This window comes from Bos taurus, chromosome X, assembly GCF_002263795.3.
Source record: "Bos taurus isolate L1 Dominette 01449 registration number 42190680 breed Hereford chromosome X, ARS-UCD2.0, whole genome shotgun sequence".
NCBI lineage: Eukaryota > Metazoa > Chordata > Mammalia > Artiodactyla > Bovidae > Bos > Bos taurus.
Genome location: NC_037357.1, coordinates 13,973,928 through 13,993,975, shown reverse-complemented (window position 1 = coordinate 13,993,975; position 20,048 = coordinate 13,973,928). Strand labels below are relative to the sequence as shown.

The 20,048-nt window shown below is 50.2% G+C and overlaps 1 protein-coding gene across 3 annotated transcripts in view; it reads right to left on the bottom strand.

Moving 5' to 3' along the window:
• Positions 1-16,568, bottom strand: part of BCORL1 (BCL6 corepressor like 1) — a 60,559-nt gene extending 43,991 nt beyond the window's left edge. The window contains exons 1-2 of one of the 3 annotated variants that reach the window (XM_005227504.5): positions 16,390-16,568; positions 15,023-15,102 (exon numbers count right to left, since the gene is read on the bottom strand). The gene's annotated coding sequence lies outside the window, so the exon portion shown is untranslated. Of the gene's footprint in view, positions 1-14,020; positions 14,827-15,022; positions 15,103-15,667; positions 15,813-16,389 lie in introns of those variants that run through there. The other 2 variants (XM_005227505.5, XM_002699518.6) reach the window with 2 other exon arrangements.
• Positions 16,569-20,048: the final 3,480 nt, after the last annotated feature.

The following is a 20,048-nucleotide window of genomic DNA, read 5'->3' as shown; positions in this document are numbered from 1 at the left end:
CCAGCTGCCAGCCACTTGCTGTTACTTAGATGTCCACCAAGCCCCTCAAACTCAGTGTGTCTCAAACCGAACTCATTATCTGTTACCAAAAACCTGCTCCCCACCCCCCATGCCCAGCATGTTTCCTATCTTAGTTAAGAGCACCACTATCCCCCAGCCTGGAAATTTCAGCGTTCAACTCCTCTCCCACACTACCCACATCCAATCAGGAGTCAAGCCTTAATAACACCATCTCTGTCCTCTCCTTCTAGCCCTCTCGCCCCTGCCCTGATGTGGTCCCTCATCATCCCTCACCCAGAATATTACAAATAGCCTCTTAACTGGTCCCTCTGCCTCTAATATCTTGATTCTACAATCAATTCATCTTCTAAAGCACCAGTTCTATCACATCGCCCCCTCTGTCTGCCAGAGCTTTCAACAGCTTTCCTCTGTCTTCAGAGTCAAGACTACATTTCTTAGCACAGCCTTCAGGGCCTTCCATGACCTGGCCTTTAGCCTCCTGTCTGGCCACATCCTGCGCCTTCACCACTCAATTCCTGACCCTTCCCTGAACAGACCATCCAGTTCCAGGCTGGTTCCTCACCCTGAAATGGCCTCTCCTGTGTCCCCTCTTCCCCTGTGTCCCCCATCAAAGCCTAGCTTGAATGTCACCATGTCATCTCCCCAGCCCCCGTCCTTGGTCAGTTAACTCCTCCCCGTCTGGTCCTCCCTAAACATTTCATTCCCATACCTACTACAGCACAGATTCTTAGTCCCTCTGCTGTGTGATTAACTGGGCATATGGCACAGATGTCTTTCCCCCACTCCCAAACAATCAGCTACTTAAGGTAAGAAATACCTTCTTTTCTGTCTCTGGTTCTTCTGCAATGTCTTATACATAGTAAGTACTTAGTAAATTCATGTTATGCAGAAGTGAATCTTGGGTGAGAATTGAGGTGGTGACCCTGAGAAATTATAAAAGGCAAAAGAACCCCCCCCCCAAAAAAAGTACTCACCATGCTTACTATTTTTTAGAAACTGTACTTTAACAAAAGAGCTCTGCCTTATCGACAGCACACCCTTCCAAGCTGCCTGATTCTAGCCCGGTTCATTGCCTCTGAGCGCTTTTGCACCTCTGTAAATTGCAGGTAACTGATGGATATGCAAACTCTGTCTTGTCCCATGCAGTTTGGATTGACTTCTCTCCCCACTGTGGAAAAACCAGTTTTGCCTCCATTTGCAATTCAATTCCTTTACTCCATATAAATTTGTGCTTTTGGGACTTTTTCTTTGAACCGACTATAAACATCTGTCTGGTTCCCTTGTTAACTAATGAGTAAAATAAAATCTTTAACGTGTGCTCATTCTTAAATCTGTAAGAGACTCATGATTTTACCTTTCTGTGAGAATTATCTTTAACATTTCTAAAACAGTTACATGGATTCACACATAACTTCAGAGAGATTTCAGCAAGGGGTAAGATACCTCAGTTCACTAGGATCCCACTTCCTAAACAACCTGGTTAATCAAGTTTTGACTGTTTCTTACAGTATCTTGGAATATCCTACTTTAAGGAATAACAGCTCAGTCTGTTGGCTGATCATCTTTTTTCATCTTTTCTTTCTGTGAGGCATTAGAAGACTCAGGCAATGTAACGGGCCATTTTGTCATAGGACAAATTTTTAACACGAATTTTAACGCACGTTTTAGTGGCTACCTGAATATTGTAGGCAGCGGATATGTCAGTCACCATGGCTTTTTCACCCTTAGGTTAATTTTCCTTCTGTTTAGAGGGGATTAGTAGTTTGTAGGATTTGGGACAGAAATCAAAGGAGAGAATCCTAGCATTTGGAAACAGAACAAGGTATAGAATATCATTACCTAGATAAGGGAGTTTTTAGATGGCCCCAAGTCCCCAAATAACAACAAGAAAATCAAGTAAAAACCAAAATAATTAGCATAAAATATATATTTTATGACTACCTAGAGGGCAAACCTGATCCTAAAGACCTCCACTTGCACAAGATCCTGAAGATAGAGCATCAGCTTAAATTTCGGCCTCCCACTCCTCTACTATGATTTTGTCAGAGCAGCGCCCCTTCCTGTGTGAAGTCCTGTGCTGCTAATTAATAGTAGCCTTTGCAGGGGTGGAGAGGGAAGGAGAAGGGTGGAAAGCGCAGTCAAGAGAACATCAAACTAAATGGTCTACACAAGAAGTTAAGAGAGTAAGCAAAGGTAACTTCTAAAGAGGTACCCATGGCGTCAATGCCCACACAGGACAGGAGGAGTCAAGATGGACCACGCACACCAATATTTTTCAAGTCAGAATCACCAAGGTGCTGGCTCAAAAGACAGATTCATAGGTCCCAGCCCTGGAGATTCTGATCCGGGAGGCCGAGGGTTCTGTTCTAAGTCCAATCAAGTTAATAACCACTCAACGGTACACAACTTCCCAGAAGAGGTGAGCACAAAGGGAAAATCTTACAGACATGTCACCCTTGGCAGGCCCCACTGGTGTACACACTTGGGGCCCAGCTTTCTTTCACTCATAGTGCCTGCACTCATGTGTGTGTACAATTCTCCATCGTCTCTCACTCCCTCTCTGATGGCAACCATCACATCAAAGGTGAAAGGCGAAGTTCCTGAAAGGAACTTGGAAGAAACCTGGTAATCTCAAGTGACCCAGGAAGCACAGGCACAAGGATACGAAATACCTCAAAGGATTTTCCCAGATGTCACAACCATGTAATTGTTAAGAAATGAACAGCTGCAGGGCCGCAGAATCAAATGCAGCAGGACCACGGCAAGCCGTCCCCACTTTGGGGGGGGGACTCAAAAGGCACATCCAACTTGTGGTGAGAACAAAGAACACATGTTCCACCAACCTGAAGTACTAAGCGGTGCTGAAAAAATAAAGAAAAACGTCTAGATTTAGCAGGCACATGTACGTATCAGTAGAAGGACTGACCAAAATCCAAGGGACTGAATCCAACAAGCGGGCAGCAGAAAGCAGGTAGCCAGTCAGGATCACCACACTATGAAACAGGGGAAATCAAAGAGAAAATGGATAATGGGAGAGCAATGACCTTAACATGGTGAGAATAGCAGCTAAGCTTAGGGCGAGCAGGGAGTAGAAGAAAAACCGTAATGAAGCAGAACACTTTCCCCCAAAAAAATCCAAAAGGAAGAAAGAAAAACAAAACCCTCGAAGACAAGTGCAGGTATAAATGGCATAAAAGAGAAGCCCATAGAAAATAACAACCAAAAAGGAAAAAAATGAAATAGGGGAACCTGAAATATTTCACCATCGTGGGCCAAACTGAAACACTGTGGGGAAGCACTGAAGACAGACACATTAGAAAAGTTTAGAGAGCATGTCTTCTCAAAAGGGGAAGAACATCAAATTGTAGCCCAAATTAGGGCTGGGGGAGTTGGTAATAGGGGACAGTCAGCACTAAAATCTCCAAGAGCCTACAGCTTGGGTAGACTTTTTTGGTTCGGTTTTGAAAGGAAGATGCCAAAACAAGGAGATTTCACAACTACAAGCCAAAGCATGGTCACCCTGCATAGGAGGAAGAGGAGAACATGACAGGAGGTAACAGAGCATCTGTCTGACATTGTTTTAAATGAAAGTAGACATTGTTAAAAACTTTTAGTTTCCACCCTTGAAAATGACCAGACAGGGTGTTTGTGAGGCTAGTGGACAAGTTCCCCAGAATCATGTGGCTCCTTCTGTGGTCAAAGACCCCTTACATGAAGAACAACTGCTGCTGGCAACGCATGTGACACATCCAGGGCCCTTACACATAGCATGAAACTTGCCCACTTACTCCTGCTTGGACTCTACCATCAAGACAGTAAATTAGAAACTCAAGATTAAGAAGGCCTCAGTTAAACTAAATCTGGTAGTACTCCCCCAGGACTCTTGGTTCACACTGCCTTGTGACCTGGAAGCAATTACAACCTTAAAAAAAATGAAAGCGCCAGAAAATATTCATCTTTAAGCCTGGCCCTGAATCTGTCCTCAAGAGGATAGGCGTGGTCAGCAGACAGTTAAAGAAGGAGGGTTGGGTCAGTGATGACTAATAAGTAAAGAAAATCAACTTTGGGACCTACTGCTCCAATAGAAATTCAGAACTCTGGGGAAAGTGCCCATAGACAGAGAGAGAGGTATTCACATTCTGATTTCACTGAAGCAAAGGCATGGCCACCCCACTCTGCACTTTGGGAAAAGCGACATCTAAGATACCCGCCCCCACCCCCACCCCAAGGAGATCCAAGAGCTCACTGGCATTGAGATCCCAGGGAACATGAAAAGGCCATGACTTCCACCCAGTCACTGGGGTGCCTTTAGAGAGATGTCAAAATATCTCAAAATCATTGCTTTCAATAGGAAAGTTAACACACACCCAACAAGGATAACTTCACCTGGCTTTAGATATGGAACCCCTACCATGGGTCTTACCCTCCTTGGCCCTCTGCCTTCTTTCATGTGTAGGACTAACATTCCTATTTCCCTCACTTAATATCTGAAACCTCACCCCCAATGAGGAAGTTCTTCCAACTTACATTCTTCTAATTTAATGATTCTCCATATAAGGATATTCTAATATTCTCCTCCAGCTTTTCCCTCAAAATCTATATCCCCTCATCTTTCCCTACCATTAACCAAATACACTCCTTGGAACTCAAAGGGTTCCATAAACACGCCCCAATCACTTTGCTTCCCTTCATGCAAAACAGGTTCCTCTACCACCATATACCACCACACACAAACATACACACAGATGAAATCAACCGAAAATAATCTGCTGGGCAACTGGAATGAGAAAGGGGTCCTTTGCCCTATTCATCCCCATCTTGTATTCTCGCATTTCCTAGTTACCCTGAGGTTTTTGGTTTTTTCTATCCAAAAAGTTCCACCAGTTCTACTCCAAGGCATCAGTCCTATAAGGGACATGGCATCCTGTTCTCAGATACATTCATTCCTGTGTTTACTGAGAAAGCTGAGGCGTTGCCTGCAGACAGCTCTAGCAGAGACACCTTCATAGACTCCTTTAGGTACCTCTATGTTTGAAAACTTCACCTTATAAACATTTATGAGACTTGGATACAAAGGAATGTTAACTATCTGCTAAATGCATAAGAGCTTACTCACTCAAATGAATGTCATTACTTCCAAAGTAATCACCTTGGGAAGCTAGACATTGATCCCAAAGGGGTGACCAGGGCTTGAGGTCTGGATCTTGATGTCCTTTGACATTCACAGCCAGTTGAATCCAGGGATGCGAAACTTGTGTGGCTGTGGAAATTTCTTTCTACTCTGCCATTTTGCATCAGCGACTTGAGAATTGCAGGATCTGATAGCCATTTTGACATCCGAGGAGGTTCCTGGAACCACTCACCTGCAGATACCAAGGGATGACTATACTCCACTACCCAAAGCCTCAACTGTGGGGGAACAAACTTGGAGGGCATTTTCAGCGCCTACTTCTCAACCATCTGAGACATCTTACTCTTGTCCAGTTACAATGTCATCTGCAAAAGTTGAGAATAACACAAAAGCACTTGAATGGACCAAAGGTAATCAATTCCAGCGGTGAAGTAGGCAAAAGTAAAATATTTTAATCAATCACGTACATTTTCATATCACCAGATCATTTTAGTTTTCCACCCACTGCCAAGACATTTTTTTCCCTATTATTCAAATAGTACTCACTTTTATTTCTTACCGTAAGGACATTATTTTACTCCATTTAAAGAAAATTCCTCACCTCATCATAGCTTTAAACTGGACCTAGGCTCTAGGAACAAGATTTTATACAACTTCTAGATGTCACAGATATCCAAAAAACCTAAATATCAGGAAATTAATCAATCCTTTTCCAAATGCAAACCACCTTAAATGTCACCCTAAGTAACTAGGGTCATCCTTTAAGCACCTCTCGTTTCTACTAGATCAAAAAAAATAAGAGCTGGCTTTCCTCAATTTGGTCTTCAGCAGGACCATGTGAATATTGCAGGTGTTTTTCACACTCCAAAGCTGAGTCAATGTAACCTGAGACTTGGATCCCTTTTGTGATGCTTTTGGGTCCTCCCTGCAATAAACTGTGACAGCGGCTCTCAGGCTCCTCATTTCAGTATACAGCATTCAAGATACGGAATTTTCACTTCAAGGATTCCTCCTCACCAAGCTTTAGCCTTTCTTAAAAAAAAAGTCTCCTGGACCTCTTACACAAATATTTGGAAAGGCCATGTCAGCCTACTTTTTTTTTCCTATTCTCTCACACCAGACTATGGGCTTAACTCATTTTATAGACATTACTCATCCAAAGGTATATACATACATACATACATTTAGCTCACAGAATTTCAAACTCTCAATATTGGCTCAATCTGCTATCCATCTATAGAGTTTTCAAGGCTAGGAAGATTTTCTACCTCTTTCAATAGCTCCTCCCAATAGTGCCTAGCATGATACAAGGCATGCAACATGCACTTGATAATTAAATACTTGCTAAACTATGGGTAAAAATGGAAATCCCCACTACCCACTACCCCATACAGAAACCAAGAACAACCCCATGTAAAAAGCATTGGGCCTATGAATTCTTTTACTTCCTGTGCTTCTCTCATAAACTTTCTCTTCTTTCTTCTCCTTACTTCCATGATAAAGAAATCACAGAAATAAAATAAAATTGGACTGGAGCAAAATAATAAAGTCAACTTCCAATTATCTGAGGGTGGCTTAGCCACAGCTAATTTTTAAAGCCAGCCAACTTATGGACTGCCTTCTGCCACTTATAGTATGTGTGTGCTCAGGGAACAACTCATTTTAATATTTGCCTAAGCAGAATATAAACAGGAACGTAAATCTGCTGGGGAGGGGGATAGGCAGAGAATAATAATGCATTTCCAAAGTCAAACAGAAATCATTAATTTGTTCACTGATCTACTGTTTTAAATTGGCCTGATATCACACTCTCCCTATATAGGCATAGTTGATTGTTGGCATCAAAATCCACTTTGGCTGCAGAGAGGGACTATAGTTTACAGCCCATCATTTTCCCTACCCAGAACTTTGGTTTGGGGATACCTGAGCTATTTGAGACGCTAATCTCTCCCATTCAATGCTGATGAACATCCTTGTCATAGAGCCATCCCAAACCCGGGCTCTATCCATCAGCTCTTGTAGAAATTCCAGATGTCAGAGACAGCTGGAAAGCCCAACGAGTCATAATTAAACACGGAAGCCCTTTTCAGAAAGCAATGGATTTTTAAAATGTCACCCTGGTAAACTACTTTTGGGTCATTTTTAAACCATGGCCCAAAATGTGCCCTGAAGTTTCGACTGGATATACACCCTTCAGTTCCTGCCCTGAAACACTGAGCCATGTTACAGCACAGCTGTTAAAGAAGCTGCCACTTCCACCTCAAAGGTGGATGCAACAATGCAGTAATGAGCCAAGCTATTTCTTCCTACCACATTGTAAATGCTAAATATGTACTAATACAACAGGAATATGGAGAAAGAACACAGAGCATCAAGATATAAGAGGAGCACTCAGGAGCTATTGACAGTTTTCTTTCTGCCACCACATTTACCATGGCATAATAAAAAAGATAATGTGATAGGACACAATTGAATAAGAAAAACTAGTTATACTATAATATGAGATTATACTACTAGATTATACCATAATACTAAATGCCATTATTGGACACTTGCTATGGACCAGGCACTAGAGACACATCATCTTGTGTAATCCTCACAGCCCTGTGAGATTGGGACCATCATCTCCATTTTATAGATGAGAAAACTGAGGCTCAAGAAAGTTCCACACAACTAGGAAAGAGAAGCATGAGGACTCTAACATAAGGCTGTATGTCTCCCAAGGCCTCCAGGTAATTCTGATGAAGGCTAACGTCTGAGAACCACCGAACCACACTAACCTCTGTGTCGTACCACCAAGTCCTGCTGAGTAAAGCTTCGTCACGGTAAGATACCTAATCACCTCTCAGGTCAGGTACAGGGTGCATCTGCTCATGCGGGGTTCAGGGTTGCATGTAGAGCACTTCTCTAGAGAACTTGGAAAAATGAAAACCTGCTTGTTCTCCTTGTCCCTGGACACCAGCATTATAACAAAACTTAACTGTACCCTTAAATGGCACTAACACTAAGATTTCTAGGCATACCTTAGCAATGAGGTAACCAATTTTTGTTTCTTAGCAGACAGTCAAAGAAGCCTGAAACACAAAGCTTTGCCTGCCCCTCAGTACTCTCGATTCTTCACGGATACTTAGCCTAAGGTCTTCTTAAAATCCAAATGAAGATGTATCCTGTGACACATACTCTCACGAATAAGCTGAAAATCACCCTATTTTACAAACAATAAATCATCTCTCTTCAAATTCATCACAATTCATTGACCAGGGAGAATATGACCTTGACATGGAGCTTGCAGCCACTTTTTAAACAATGATCCACTTTTTAACATTTTATGGGGAAAGGGTGGCTTCTGCTTTAAAAAAAAAAAAAAAGAGGGAACCAGAACAGCATATTTGAATTATGGGGATAGAAACAAAGTTAAATTTTACTCTTGACCAGAATTCAACTTCAGTTCACCAAAGAAAGTTTTCATCATAAAAGAGTGCTTTTAAGTTATGAACAGTAGGAAAGCGTATGATTTAGAAAGAGAACAGGTTCTACGTTATTTTAAGGATGATCATTCAAAAACTGGCGTTAATAAAGCCTAGTTTGTATGTGAGATTACATAAAATACTGTACAGCATCCTACTGCAAGGGCATCCCACTCCAGTACTCTTGCCTGGAAAATCCCATGGACGGAGGAGCCTGGTGGGCTGCAGTCCATGGGCTCGACAAGAGTCAGACACACTGAGCGACTTCCCTTTCACTTTTCACTTTCATGCATTGGAGAAGGAAATGGCAACCCACTCCAGTGTTCTTGCCTGGAGAATCCCAGGGACGGGGGAGCCTGGTGGGCTGCCGTCTCTGGGGTCGCACAGAGTCGGACATGACTGAAGCAACTTAGCAGCAGCAGCAGCATCCTACTGGCCAAAAGGTAGATTACTTCTTATTACCTCCCTCTTTGGCCAGTCAGACGCTAAACCTTCTGGCAAGCAGAGACTCACATCCAACTGGAATGTCAGCATTAAGAAATGTCCTCTCTGGGACTTCCCTGGTGGTCCAGTGGCTAAGACCCTGCCCTGCCAATGCAGAGGGCCCAGGTTCAATGCCTGGTAAGGTAACTAGATGTTGCAACTAAGAGTTCATATTCTGCAACTAAAAATCCCACATGCCACAGTTAAAACCCCAGCTAAAATCTGGCACAGCCAAATAAATAAATAAATATTTTAAAAAGAAATTTCTTTTCCTTTTGAAAACTGAAAGGTGTAGGGTCTTCCTTCCGCCCTTAATGTAGTCATCAGTGGCTTCTCCCTTTCACTGTCTATTTTACCCTGACAATTTCCACTTTCCTCAGCACTCTTTCCATTCCACTCTAGTGTTCACTTTCCCACCAAACTCAACCATGAACTTCTCTCTCTATCCTGGAATGCTGGTTGATGCTGGAAAACAGCTCTCTATCGTCTGAGGCCGTTCTAGTCCATCTCAAACTTAGCTCAGCCTAGAAGCAATGAACCGCTCCAGCTGTCCAACCCCAGATTAACGCCTCTTCTCCCTGCTCCCACCCCACCCTCCCATTCTGGCCCAAGGCTCTCAGGCCACTGTGCTTTATCCTGTTTCATTCTGGAATTTCCATCATTCACCTCCCTATATCTAGTATTCCTCCCACTTGCAGACTGGAAAAACTGGTGTATTCCCTCTTTCTCCTTCTTTCAAGGCCATTCTACTAACAATGGTGAATTCCTACCCCCATTCTGTATACTTACCTTAGTTGAGATTTTATAATCAACGCTCAGACTTGTAAGCCCTGGATCCCAGCTAACCTCTGCTTCCTGGGCCCTCCCAGGGCAGTGGCCATCAAAGCAAGTTTTTATGTTTCTCACACCAACTCCAGATGACATGTGAATAAACTCTGGCTCATTATCCCACTCTCTTTCTCTATTCTGCATTTTTCAGTCTGTATAGTATCTCTAAACTTCCTATTTCCTTATGTGTAAATATATTTGTTTCTTCCCATATATCAGTTTTTCTCCCTAGCCCTACTTTTACCCAAGATCATCCTTCTCTTATGGGGTCACAAAGACTCAGACATGACTTAGCAACTGAATGACAACAATATCCTTCTCTCTTGCCCAAACCTTACTTATTCTAGCATGAAAGTTAAGAGTCTTAAAGGGTCTTCAAACTTTACTTTGGAAACATTATCCTGGAGATTTTAAGGTTCCACTTTTTCCTAGTTGGCCCTAAAATGGGACCAGTGATAACCACCTCTCTTCCCTCTTCACTGCCTATCCAACCCACTTCTGACTTCTCTTTTTGCCTTCCTTCTTTCTAATATTCAAATCCTTTCCTCCTATAATTCTGTTCCTCTGAAAGAATATGCTCTCTAAAACCCATAATCCAGACTCATCATGTTGAGAACCTTCCCTCCCCACTCCCATGTAGTGAACTATAGCACGAATAAGGCAAAGAGATGTCTGGAGGAACCCCTTTTGCTTCCCAAGAAAGTTTACACTCCTGAGAAAGAAAGGGATCCTCCTTCCCTCCCTATCCTCTCCTGGTAAATCAACACAGCCAGATCTACAAGTGCCCTTGGTACAGCCACCATTTCCTGTGGAACTGCCTTCCACTCTGCCCAATCCAGACTCCAACTGCGGGGCTTGACAGGGACTCAGCTTTCCTCTGCCCTAGCCCAACAATCTGCCATCTCCTCCTTGTGACCTAAAGAACGAGCCCTCCTTAACCCAGACATCAAAGTCCACCCCACTTCCTCCATCAGCGACTTCTCAGGGCCAGAACATAAAGAAACCGACCTACCTTTGCTGCAAACCTAGCGATAGGGTCAGCCCTCTTATTAATGACGCCAATGTGAGTAAGGCTCTGTGCCCCATGGCCTGTGCCTCTTGTCCCTTACATCCACCCCCAGGGCAGCTGCCTCACTTGCCGTGTCAAAAGATAAGTCTGCCTAGCAATGTCCACACAGCTTAGTCAAGATGGCCATGTCCCTCCTCAACTCCATCAGCCTTCAGATTGTCTTAACTTCCATAACCAAGCCTCCTGCTTCTCCTAGCTCCCCCAGTCTCTCCTACTAACTTTGCTACTCCATCAATATTTAACAGGTTCCTCACTCTACATTTTGCTTCTATTTGGAGTCCCTGGATGATTTATAGGATTAGGTTACCCCCATTTAATCCCCAGTGGAATCCTCCAAATTTCTTTCCTACATAACTGTCCTCTTCAGTACTACATGGTGACATCACCATCCAATTTAAGTACCCCTAAACTCTGCTCCATTGTGCTACCTACCGTCTCTCCCAAAATAAAGCTTCCCCTCTCCCAACATTCAAGGACAGGACAGGTAAACAGAAAATTAAGTGGCCTTTAAAGTCCCTTCCAATGCTGTAATTTTATCATCAACCTAATCCACTCCCAACCCCAAACGCATCCTGCATTCATTTCCCCTGAAATACGTTTCAGCGGAGTGACTTTGAGAAATAGCCTTCTAAGCTGAAAGACCCACGGGCTAACCAGGGTAGCACAAACCTACCAATGCACCCAAGAAGTGTCACCAAACATTTTTGCAATTGTACTCCACCTATGTGCCCAATCGCCTGGAGAGTATTCATTCGGCTGTCACAGAAGTTACCAGGCTCCCTTCCCACGCTAGCATAAAGAGCCCCTAAACTGGGCTAGACTCCTGGGCTAGCCTCGTCCTCACCAAGATACGCTTGTCCTTACTGTCTACTCCAGGAGACACCAAGAATGAGTAAGTATCACCGCATCAACAGCTTCATTCAAGCAACGTCTAAAATTTTCAAAACAATAAAACAAAAACAGTGCTTCCACCGCGGGTGGGGTGGGAGGGTGGAACAGAAGCCCCCACCCCCCACACCGGCCTCCGGGGTTTGCAGTCTGCTTGCCTTGTGCCTTCCCCTTGACCACGTCTTTCCCTACAACGATCTCCCCCACCTCCATAACTCGAAATCCCCAGCTGAGGTGCGGCCGGCTCCTCCCAGCCTTGCCCCGTACGTCCCTCTGGCCCAGCCTTCCTCTCGGCGGGACCCCGGCGAGCAGGGCCCCCTCCATCGTCCAGTTCACCTCCCGGTCCCTTCCCGGGCCCCTGGGCACCCCCGCAGGGCTCTGTCCCGAAGCAGAACCTCGACGAGCCAAGCCCACGAGGCCCGTCGCGGGACCCACCCCCCGCTTCCTTCTCCCAGCACCTCGTCCTCCATGCACCCGGCCCCCGGGGCTCTCCGTCGTCCTCGTCCGGGCTCGTACCGCCCCCCGTCGGGGGCTCCACCCCCCGCCTGCCCCCGCCCCCAGGCCGGCCCCCTCCCCACCGCGCGCCGCCGGCGCCCTCTGCCCCGGCACGGGACTCCCTTTGGCCTCCGTTCCCCGCCCAGAAGCGGCGGCGGCGGCGGCTACGGCGGCGGCGGCCCCAGCAGGAGCAGCAGCGGCGGCGGCAGCGGCGGCGGCGGCAGCAGCGCCGCCCCGGCCCCGCCCCGCCGCCCGCCGGAGCCCCACGCCCCGCCCGCCCGCCCCGCCGCGGGACTGCTCCCCCCGAAGCCCACCACTAAGCCCCCCCGCACTCCCCAGCCGCGATCTGTTCGAATCCAGCTCAGCCGGGCCTGCTGTCCGTTCCTCACGCCCCTCAGGACCCGGGGTGGGGGAGCCCTGGGGTTCGTGGCCATACCTCTCCCTCCTTCCCCAAGGGCTGAGGGATTGCCCCTGATCCCGAAACCCGGCCCAGTAACCGGAGCCTCCCTCCTTGCAGCCCTCGGCTTTGCTCTCAGACCGTCCCTCGCCTTCAGGCCTGGCGCGAAGCGGGTGGAGAGCTTGCACGCCGGGATCTCCCCCCTGGCTTGCCAGGGCTAGTATGAATTACCCCCATCTCATCCTCCTTCAATTTAAGCCCCTTCCACGCCGCGCCCGGCCCGGCGGCCCCCGCCCCTAGAGCGAGGGCAGCGGAGCCAGGGCGCTCCGAAGTCATCCCCCGCCTTTTTTCCAGGGACTCGGATAATTGCCCCTGCCCCCATCACAGCACTCCCACTCCCGAACCCAGGCCCCGCCGCCACCTAGGGGTACCCCTTACCCTACGGTTCCTGCACCCCGACACCAGGGAGAAAGCAGCCCTTCAGAGCACCCGTCGCACCTCCCCTCTGAGGTTGGAGGGTATTTTCTCCTGCTCTCTTCAGGACTTCATCACGGACAGCCCCCCCCCCCTCAAAAAAAAAAAAAACAAGCCCTTTCTCGCCCTGCCCTGCTGGCCAGCCTCCCTTCGGATCGTCGGATCCTCGGAGCAGGGGGTTGGGGCCAGGTAGTTAACAAGACCGATGCCTCCACCTCCCTTTCCGAGGAGTGGGGTAATTCCAATGGTTTCCCCCCCAGGATCAACCCGACCCCCGTTTCCATGGAGACCCCCGCCCAGCCAGGAAGAAGACTCTCGGATCGTGGTGAACAAGTCTCACCTGGCTAAGGGAAGAAGGGGGTGAGGAGGGGGTAGGGTAGGGCACGGATGGGGTACGAAGGTGGGAAGTGGAGGGGAGCTGTCCCAAAGGGAGGGGCGAGGGCAGATTGAGCTCCAGGGAGCGCTACGTCCGGGGACACGAAGAGGACGGCGCCCCCGGGGGACATGCAGAGCGGCCGCGGGGCGAAGAAGGGACAGGGTTGGGGAAAGGCTTTAGGTAGAAAGGAGCGGGTGGGGGATATGAGAAAGCTGGGGAGTCAAAAGGGGTGGAAGGGTTGGGGGAGAGAAAAAAAAGACGCACCTGTTCCCGACTCGGCTCCGCGGGGAGGCTCAGGCCGCCACCCGGACTCCCTCTAACCCCTTCAGAGCCACCACCCGCCTAATACTGCCCCGATCTGATGCCCCCTCCGCCCCTTATTGCCACCGACCTCCTTCTCCTCTCTCTCGGCGGCGGCGGCGGCGGTCGGACTCTAGGAACTGAGAGGAAGAAGGGAGGGCTCAGCAAAGCGGAGGAGAGACAGAGCCACACACTGGCAGCAGCCGCGGCGAGCGAAAGAGTGAGGGGGAGAGCGGTGTGTGTGTGTGTCTGTGTGTGCGAGCGAAGCCTGGTGGAGTGGGTGCCGGTCGCAGGGCTCGACGGGAAGTGGAGTCCGGTCGGGTTCGCGGGTGGCGCCGGCCCCCGCTCTGCGGGACTACAACTCCCAGAATGCTGCCTGCTCGGGGGGAGGAATAGGGAGGAGGAGGCGAAGGGAGGGAGCAAGCAAGAGAGGGAGGGACGAAAGCAGGGAGCAAGCGGCGGCGAAGGGGGCAGAGCCAAGCAGCCCCGGTGACACTGGGAGGGGAGGGGAGGAGGAGGGGATCGCTGCGAGGACCGAGCGGATTCCGGAGAGGGAGGCAGCGGTGGCTGCAGCAAGCCGGCCAAAAAGCTAGACTCCCAGGAGAGGCGAAGGTGCTCAATTCGAGGGGCTGCAGGAGCCCCACGCCCCCCCACCGTACGCTCCACCAAGGGGGAGGTTGAGGAAGGGAAAAGATCAGTGCACCACGGTCAGGGGTTTCTCTCTTTCTTCCAACGCTCTCCACCTTATGCCCCGACCTGACTTTCTCAGGCCACCGGTGCTGGATCCAATGTGCAAATCCGGAGACCCCCGATCTCCCTTGCCCAGCAGCACGGAACAGACGCATTCAGTCCCCTTCTCCCAGGGGCCTGAGGGAGGCTCCCCTTGCTGGCAGGGCGTGACTCCCCCCTTCTTCCCGCCCCCCCTCGTCGCCACCCCTCATCTCCCTCCCCGGAACCCCTCCCTTGAAGCCGGGGCTCGCGTCTCCCTCCCCGCCAAGAAAGGGAGTCCCTCGGGGGCGACTACCCAGCCCCCTCCCTTATACTGGGCCCTTACCCACCAGTATCCCCTTCTTTAGTGTTGCCCCCCCCTCACCTAAGTAATAGTGGGGGCGACCTGAGTTGGACTGGTGGCTACTTTTCCTCCGAGACCAGCCGTCCTTGGCCACGCCGACCCTGTGTAAAGACAGAGAAGCACATTAATACTGCCGTTCCTCCCCTCGAGTTCGGATGCCCGTGGAAATGGCTCACAAGGAAAGAGGGGTTGGTAGTGGAAGTGAGCTGGGGGTGAATCCCAATCCTCAAACCTCATCCCACGCGTGGAAATCCAGAGATTCGTCCTCTTCCTTAAAAACCATCAAATCGCTTGGGGAGGGGGGGCGTTAGTTGGGGTAAATTAGCTAAACCCCAATGTCCATGCGACTCGAAGCGACGCTACATGTAGGAATAAAGATAGGAACTAGGCTGCCGCCGCGAGAGGAAAAGTATACCCACCCCCCGCCGTCGTCCACCCCCAAACACACACCCCTAGAAGAGTCAGATGGCCGAGTAAGGCGGGGGAGGCGGTGGGAGTGCTGGAGAGTAAAAAGGTTGTGGCGGGGAGGGTCCGCGGCCCCCTGAGAGCAGAATCCAGATGCTAAAGAGGTTGGGGGGGGGGTGTGCGGCATAATTGCAGACACTGTCTCTCCGAGCTTTTCCCGGAATCGCCGCCGAACACCGTCTAACACTCGTAGTTGCTTACCAGTCAATCCCCTAGCCCCATTTGTGCGCGTGAGGCGGCCGGAGCCCGGGAAGCCCGGGCACAAACTCCGCGGAAGCTGGCCTTCGCCGCCGCCGCGCTACCACGGGCCTCCCTCCCTTTGCTGGCGGCCCCGCCGATCTACCTTCGCCCCCGGCCGAGGCCAGACCCCGCTTCCAACTCCACGCCCCTACTCCACCCCCAGCCCCCCCTCCCCTCGCCCTCTCCCCGCGAGTCGGGCCCAGCCCCTAGCACCGCCCCGCCCTACCGCTCGGTCCCGAGCCCAGCAAGTGCCCCGAACTCGCCCCCCGCCCCCACGCCCAGGCCAGTCCGGCCGGGCCTGGTTTCCCCCTCCCGCCGCGCCCCGCCCCCGAATCCACGTCCTACTTCGCCACCCAACTCGGCCCGGTCCGGGTTCGGCCCGCGCCCAGGCCACTGGAGTCCCCGGTTCGGTCCGGTGTACGGCCACCCACCCCGCCCTTGCCTGGGTGCTGGCCTGGCCCGCTGCCTGCGCCCGCCGAGCCGACTCAGGCGCGCGGTCCGGGTCCTGGTCCCGGTGCCGGCCTCGGTCCCGGCGGCGTTGCCGCGTCTCGCCACGAGGGCTGGGTCCACGCAAGATCCGAACCCGCGCGGGGTGGGGGCGGCGGAAAGCAAGTTTCTTTATCTCCCCTCCGCCCCCGCCGCAGGGCCGCGCCGTCCCCCCCCTCCCACGGCGCCCCCTTCACCTGGGCAGAGCCCCTCGCCGGCTGTCGCAACTTTGCTCTTCTCCACGCTGCCGGGGAAGCGGGCGAAGCGCGAGGAGGAGGGAGGTGGCGGGGGGTGCTGGATCAGGCCGCTGGGCTCCGGGAGGACACGTGGGGGAGGAGGGGAAGGAGGAGGAGGAAGGGGGGGCGGGCCTGCAGTTCTCGGGGCTCCCCCTGCCAGCCCCGGGGAAGCCGGAACCTCGCCAGGCAGCCGCAGACCCCGCACTGGCCACGGGGGAAGAACGGAGCCACCTTCCCCGGCCAGCCCTTGGCTCCAGGAAGGAGGGGGGGCGAGCAACGCCGCTCGGGGTCGGAGAGCAAGCGTTTTCGCTCGAGCTTTCTGTGTGACTCTCTCTCTCGGTTTAGCCTCTGTGTAAGCGGGTGGTGGTTAGGGTCTTGCGTGCGCGGGGTGGGGGGCGCCCTCGCCGGACGCCCCGCCCCTCCCCCGGTCCCCCACTTCCCTAACCCGGGCGACCTCGGTGCGTGGCTCCGACGCTTGGGCACCGAGGCCGCCCGCGGGTGCAGCCCCAGCCCCGGCGCCGAAGTGGGACAGGTGCTGGGGAAGGGAAAATGCCGGGGCTCGCTGCCTCGCTTCGCGTCTCCGGGGCGTCCCACCCATCGTGGCAACCGCCCCGGCTGCAAACCTCCCTAGGCAGACCTCAAAGGGCAGCCCCCGGCCTGGGCGTGGAGACATTGGGGTGGGGGGCGGGAGTGAGAGGCCCGAGGGAGGAAGGAGGAGGGGGCGAAAGGTCTGTAAAGGGGGAAGCCTGCACGACTCGGGCCAAAAACCTGGCTCGAAGAGGATTCAGCTTCTGCCCGCTTTCTCTGGGCTCCTCAGACACCAAACTGAACCCCTTGACCCTTACCCTTTACCCTAACGACTCCTTTCCTAGCTAAAGGAATAAATCCTCCGACGTGTTTACATCCCAGGCTATCCCTGGGACTGAAGGGCTGAGAAGCCTGCGGTCCGCACTGGAACTCTGATGACTTTAGATTAACTCTGAGGAGGAGAGCAGCTTGCGATGGATCTCAAGCTGCTGGCCTTCTTGCTTTCAGTCTTTGGGTGTTTCTTAGCAGTTCCAGCCCTGAGTCCCTGGTGGGGACTTCAAAGGCATGGCCTCAACCTAGAGGGTATTAGGGGAGGTGCCCAGCAGTTCCTGGAGGGTTCAGGGCATTATTGTCAATGGAATGTGAAATGAATAGCAGGAATTTGAAAAAAATCTTTATGTGCAGATATATTGATATTATTTATTACATATTTATCTATACTAAGGAAGCCAGAGGGTGATTTGGACTAAAAGGAAGCCCAGCAGGATTAATGTCTTCCTCCTCCTTCTCCCCGCCCCCCCCAACCCCTGCCTTTGTCCTAGGCCCAGAGGTTCCATCCCTAAGCTATGGGGTGTCTTCTCTCCTTTGGAAGGACTTTAGAGATGGCAGTTGAGACTTGCCTGGTATGTCTGCCTCACCTGGTTTGAAGGATGCCCGTGAGTACTGTGAAGGAGGGCAAGCCATGAAGGCTGCAGTGGTTTTGCTTTTGAGGCCTGGCCTTCTGCGACCCCTCTTGCTTGTCCTCACCAACCTCAAAATCTATTGCCAGCAGTGAGGACAGACTGCTTGCCATTTTACTTTGCTTGGGGACCCTCTTCACTAGCTGTTTTACTTGACCACTCCCATCCTGCCATGCACCCCATGCACATACATTAAAAAGTGCTTGGCCTTAGTTGCACCAAGGGAAAGTGAAGATTTGGAAATGATTTGTTTAAGCTAATCAATATATGAACTCAGAATGCATTCTTAAAGGGGGGAAATTGCCTCTATCAGGCCTGATAACGCAGACCCCACCAATTCTGCTTTGATTCACATTGGCCGTCTTCAGTGATTTTAATTAACCTGGTAATTACTGCATCTCCACGTGTCTTAAGGCCTTAGGGCTACTTTGCTCCTTGGTTTGAGGCTGAGATGGATTTTGGACATCTCCATTCCCTCTCGTTTGTGTCTCACCATTTGGCTGCATCATTTATCTGGCGAAATGAAGGTTGGGGCAAGATGGTTATTTCCTGGCTAAAGCTCTAGCTTTTCTGAGCCCTTTCCTGTTGGGGGCCACACTTCCTGCCCTACAGGAGATGATGGGAAACCAAGGAGCAGGGTAGGGAGAGCTGTGGGAAACCTTGTAAAGAATGTAGATTTAAATGATTGTTTTATTTGAGGCTAGAACCACGATATCATCATCATAATACCTTACCTTTGTACAACATCAGAGTGTTTACAAAGCCCTTTCGGTTGTGTTATTTCATTTGTTTCTCACTACAGCTCTTAATTTTGTAATTGAGGAAACTGAGGCCAGGAGCGGCTATGAGCGGCTAGCTGAAGGTCACATGGCTAGTGAGTTCCTGAACCAGGATTCAACCTCAGTAATCCTGTTTCCACATACGGAGCTCCTTTTAATATGGTATGGGGCCTCCATTTCATGTCAAAAATATTCCCTTTCAGGCAGATTTGTTTTTCTAGTTGTTTCTCCCATCAATAACAGCTGGACTCAGAGAGGCAGCTTGTTGTAATGGAAAGAGGATTGTTTGGAGAGTTCTAAGAATCCCATCCCAGTTCTGTCTTGTCGATAGCTAGCAGTGGGACCTCAGGCAAGCCCTAGCATTTAAGCAGTGCCAGCCTTGTGCCAGGTAATGTGTTTTGGGTCTTCCCCATGCTCTAAAATATAGAAATCAATGCACCTATCATACCTCCCTCACAGGCACACACCTGAGCATCAAATGAAATAATGGATGGGAAAGAATTTTGTACACTGTCAACTACTAGGCTCATACAAGAGTTTTTATTATTAGCGTTGGCACCACCAGCCCCCTTAGATGTGGCACAGAGATTTAGGGGTGACACTGGCCTGAGCCCTGTCTTTGTGAACTGACCAGACAAAACAGGGCATTGGGAGGTGGTGTCCCAGGGTAATTTAGGCCCCAAACCAAACCTCTGGCTAAATTCATAGGATAATTGCTTCAATTCTCTGCTTTGTTCTGCAATCACAGGCCTTGTCTCTCTGGTAAAACAGCCCAGTCCTATGACAACAACAACAATAAAATCCCAGTGGTTTAGATCTTTAGACTGTCAGAATGAAGCAGATTTGCAGCTTCTGGTCATCCCTTCAGTCCCTGCAGTTGAAGGTGAAGTCAGGTGAAGGTGAAGTCAGGTTTGGAATCCAGGGTCTCAAGCCTGTCAAAGGACTTATGCTAAGTCACCCTACTTGAAAGCAGACCAGAGGAGATCAGGGTTCAGAAAGAGACTTGCAAATATGGGGAAAGAATGGGGCTGGTACTAGACTGACTGTTAGTTACACACACTATGTGCTCTCCAGTGTTTCACTTTATCTCCTGGGTAGGGCCACAGAGGGCAATTCATTGCCAGTATTCGTATAAATTTCAAATGCACCTTATTGCCGCAGGTTGCTGCTGGAGATGCGTTCCAGCAGCTCACTGCAGCTGAGGAAGGCCTGGTCTCTGGCCTCTCAGAGCCCCGGGTCTAGATGGGGAGACAGTGTGTCTGGTTAAACTTAACTCTGTAAACAACTAACAACCTTTCTGGATTTTATAGCTGGAGGGGGGGAAATGAGGAAGGGGGCTAAAATCACCCCAGAG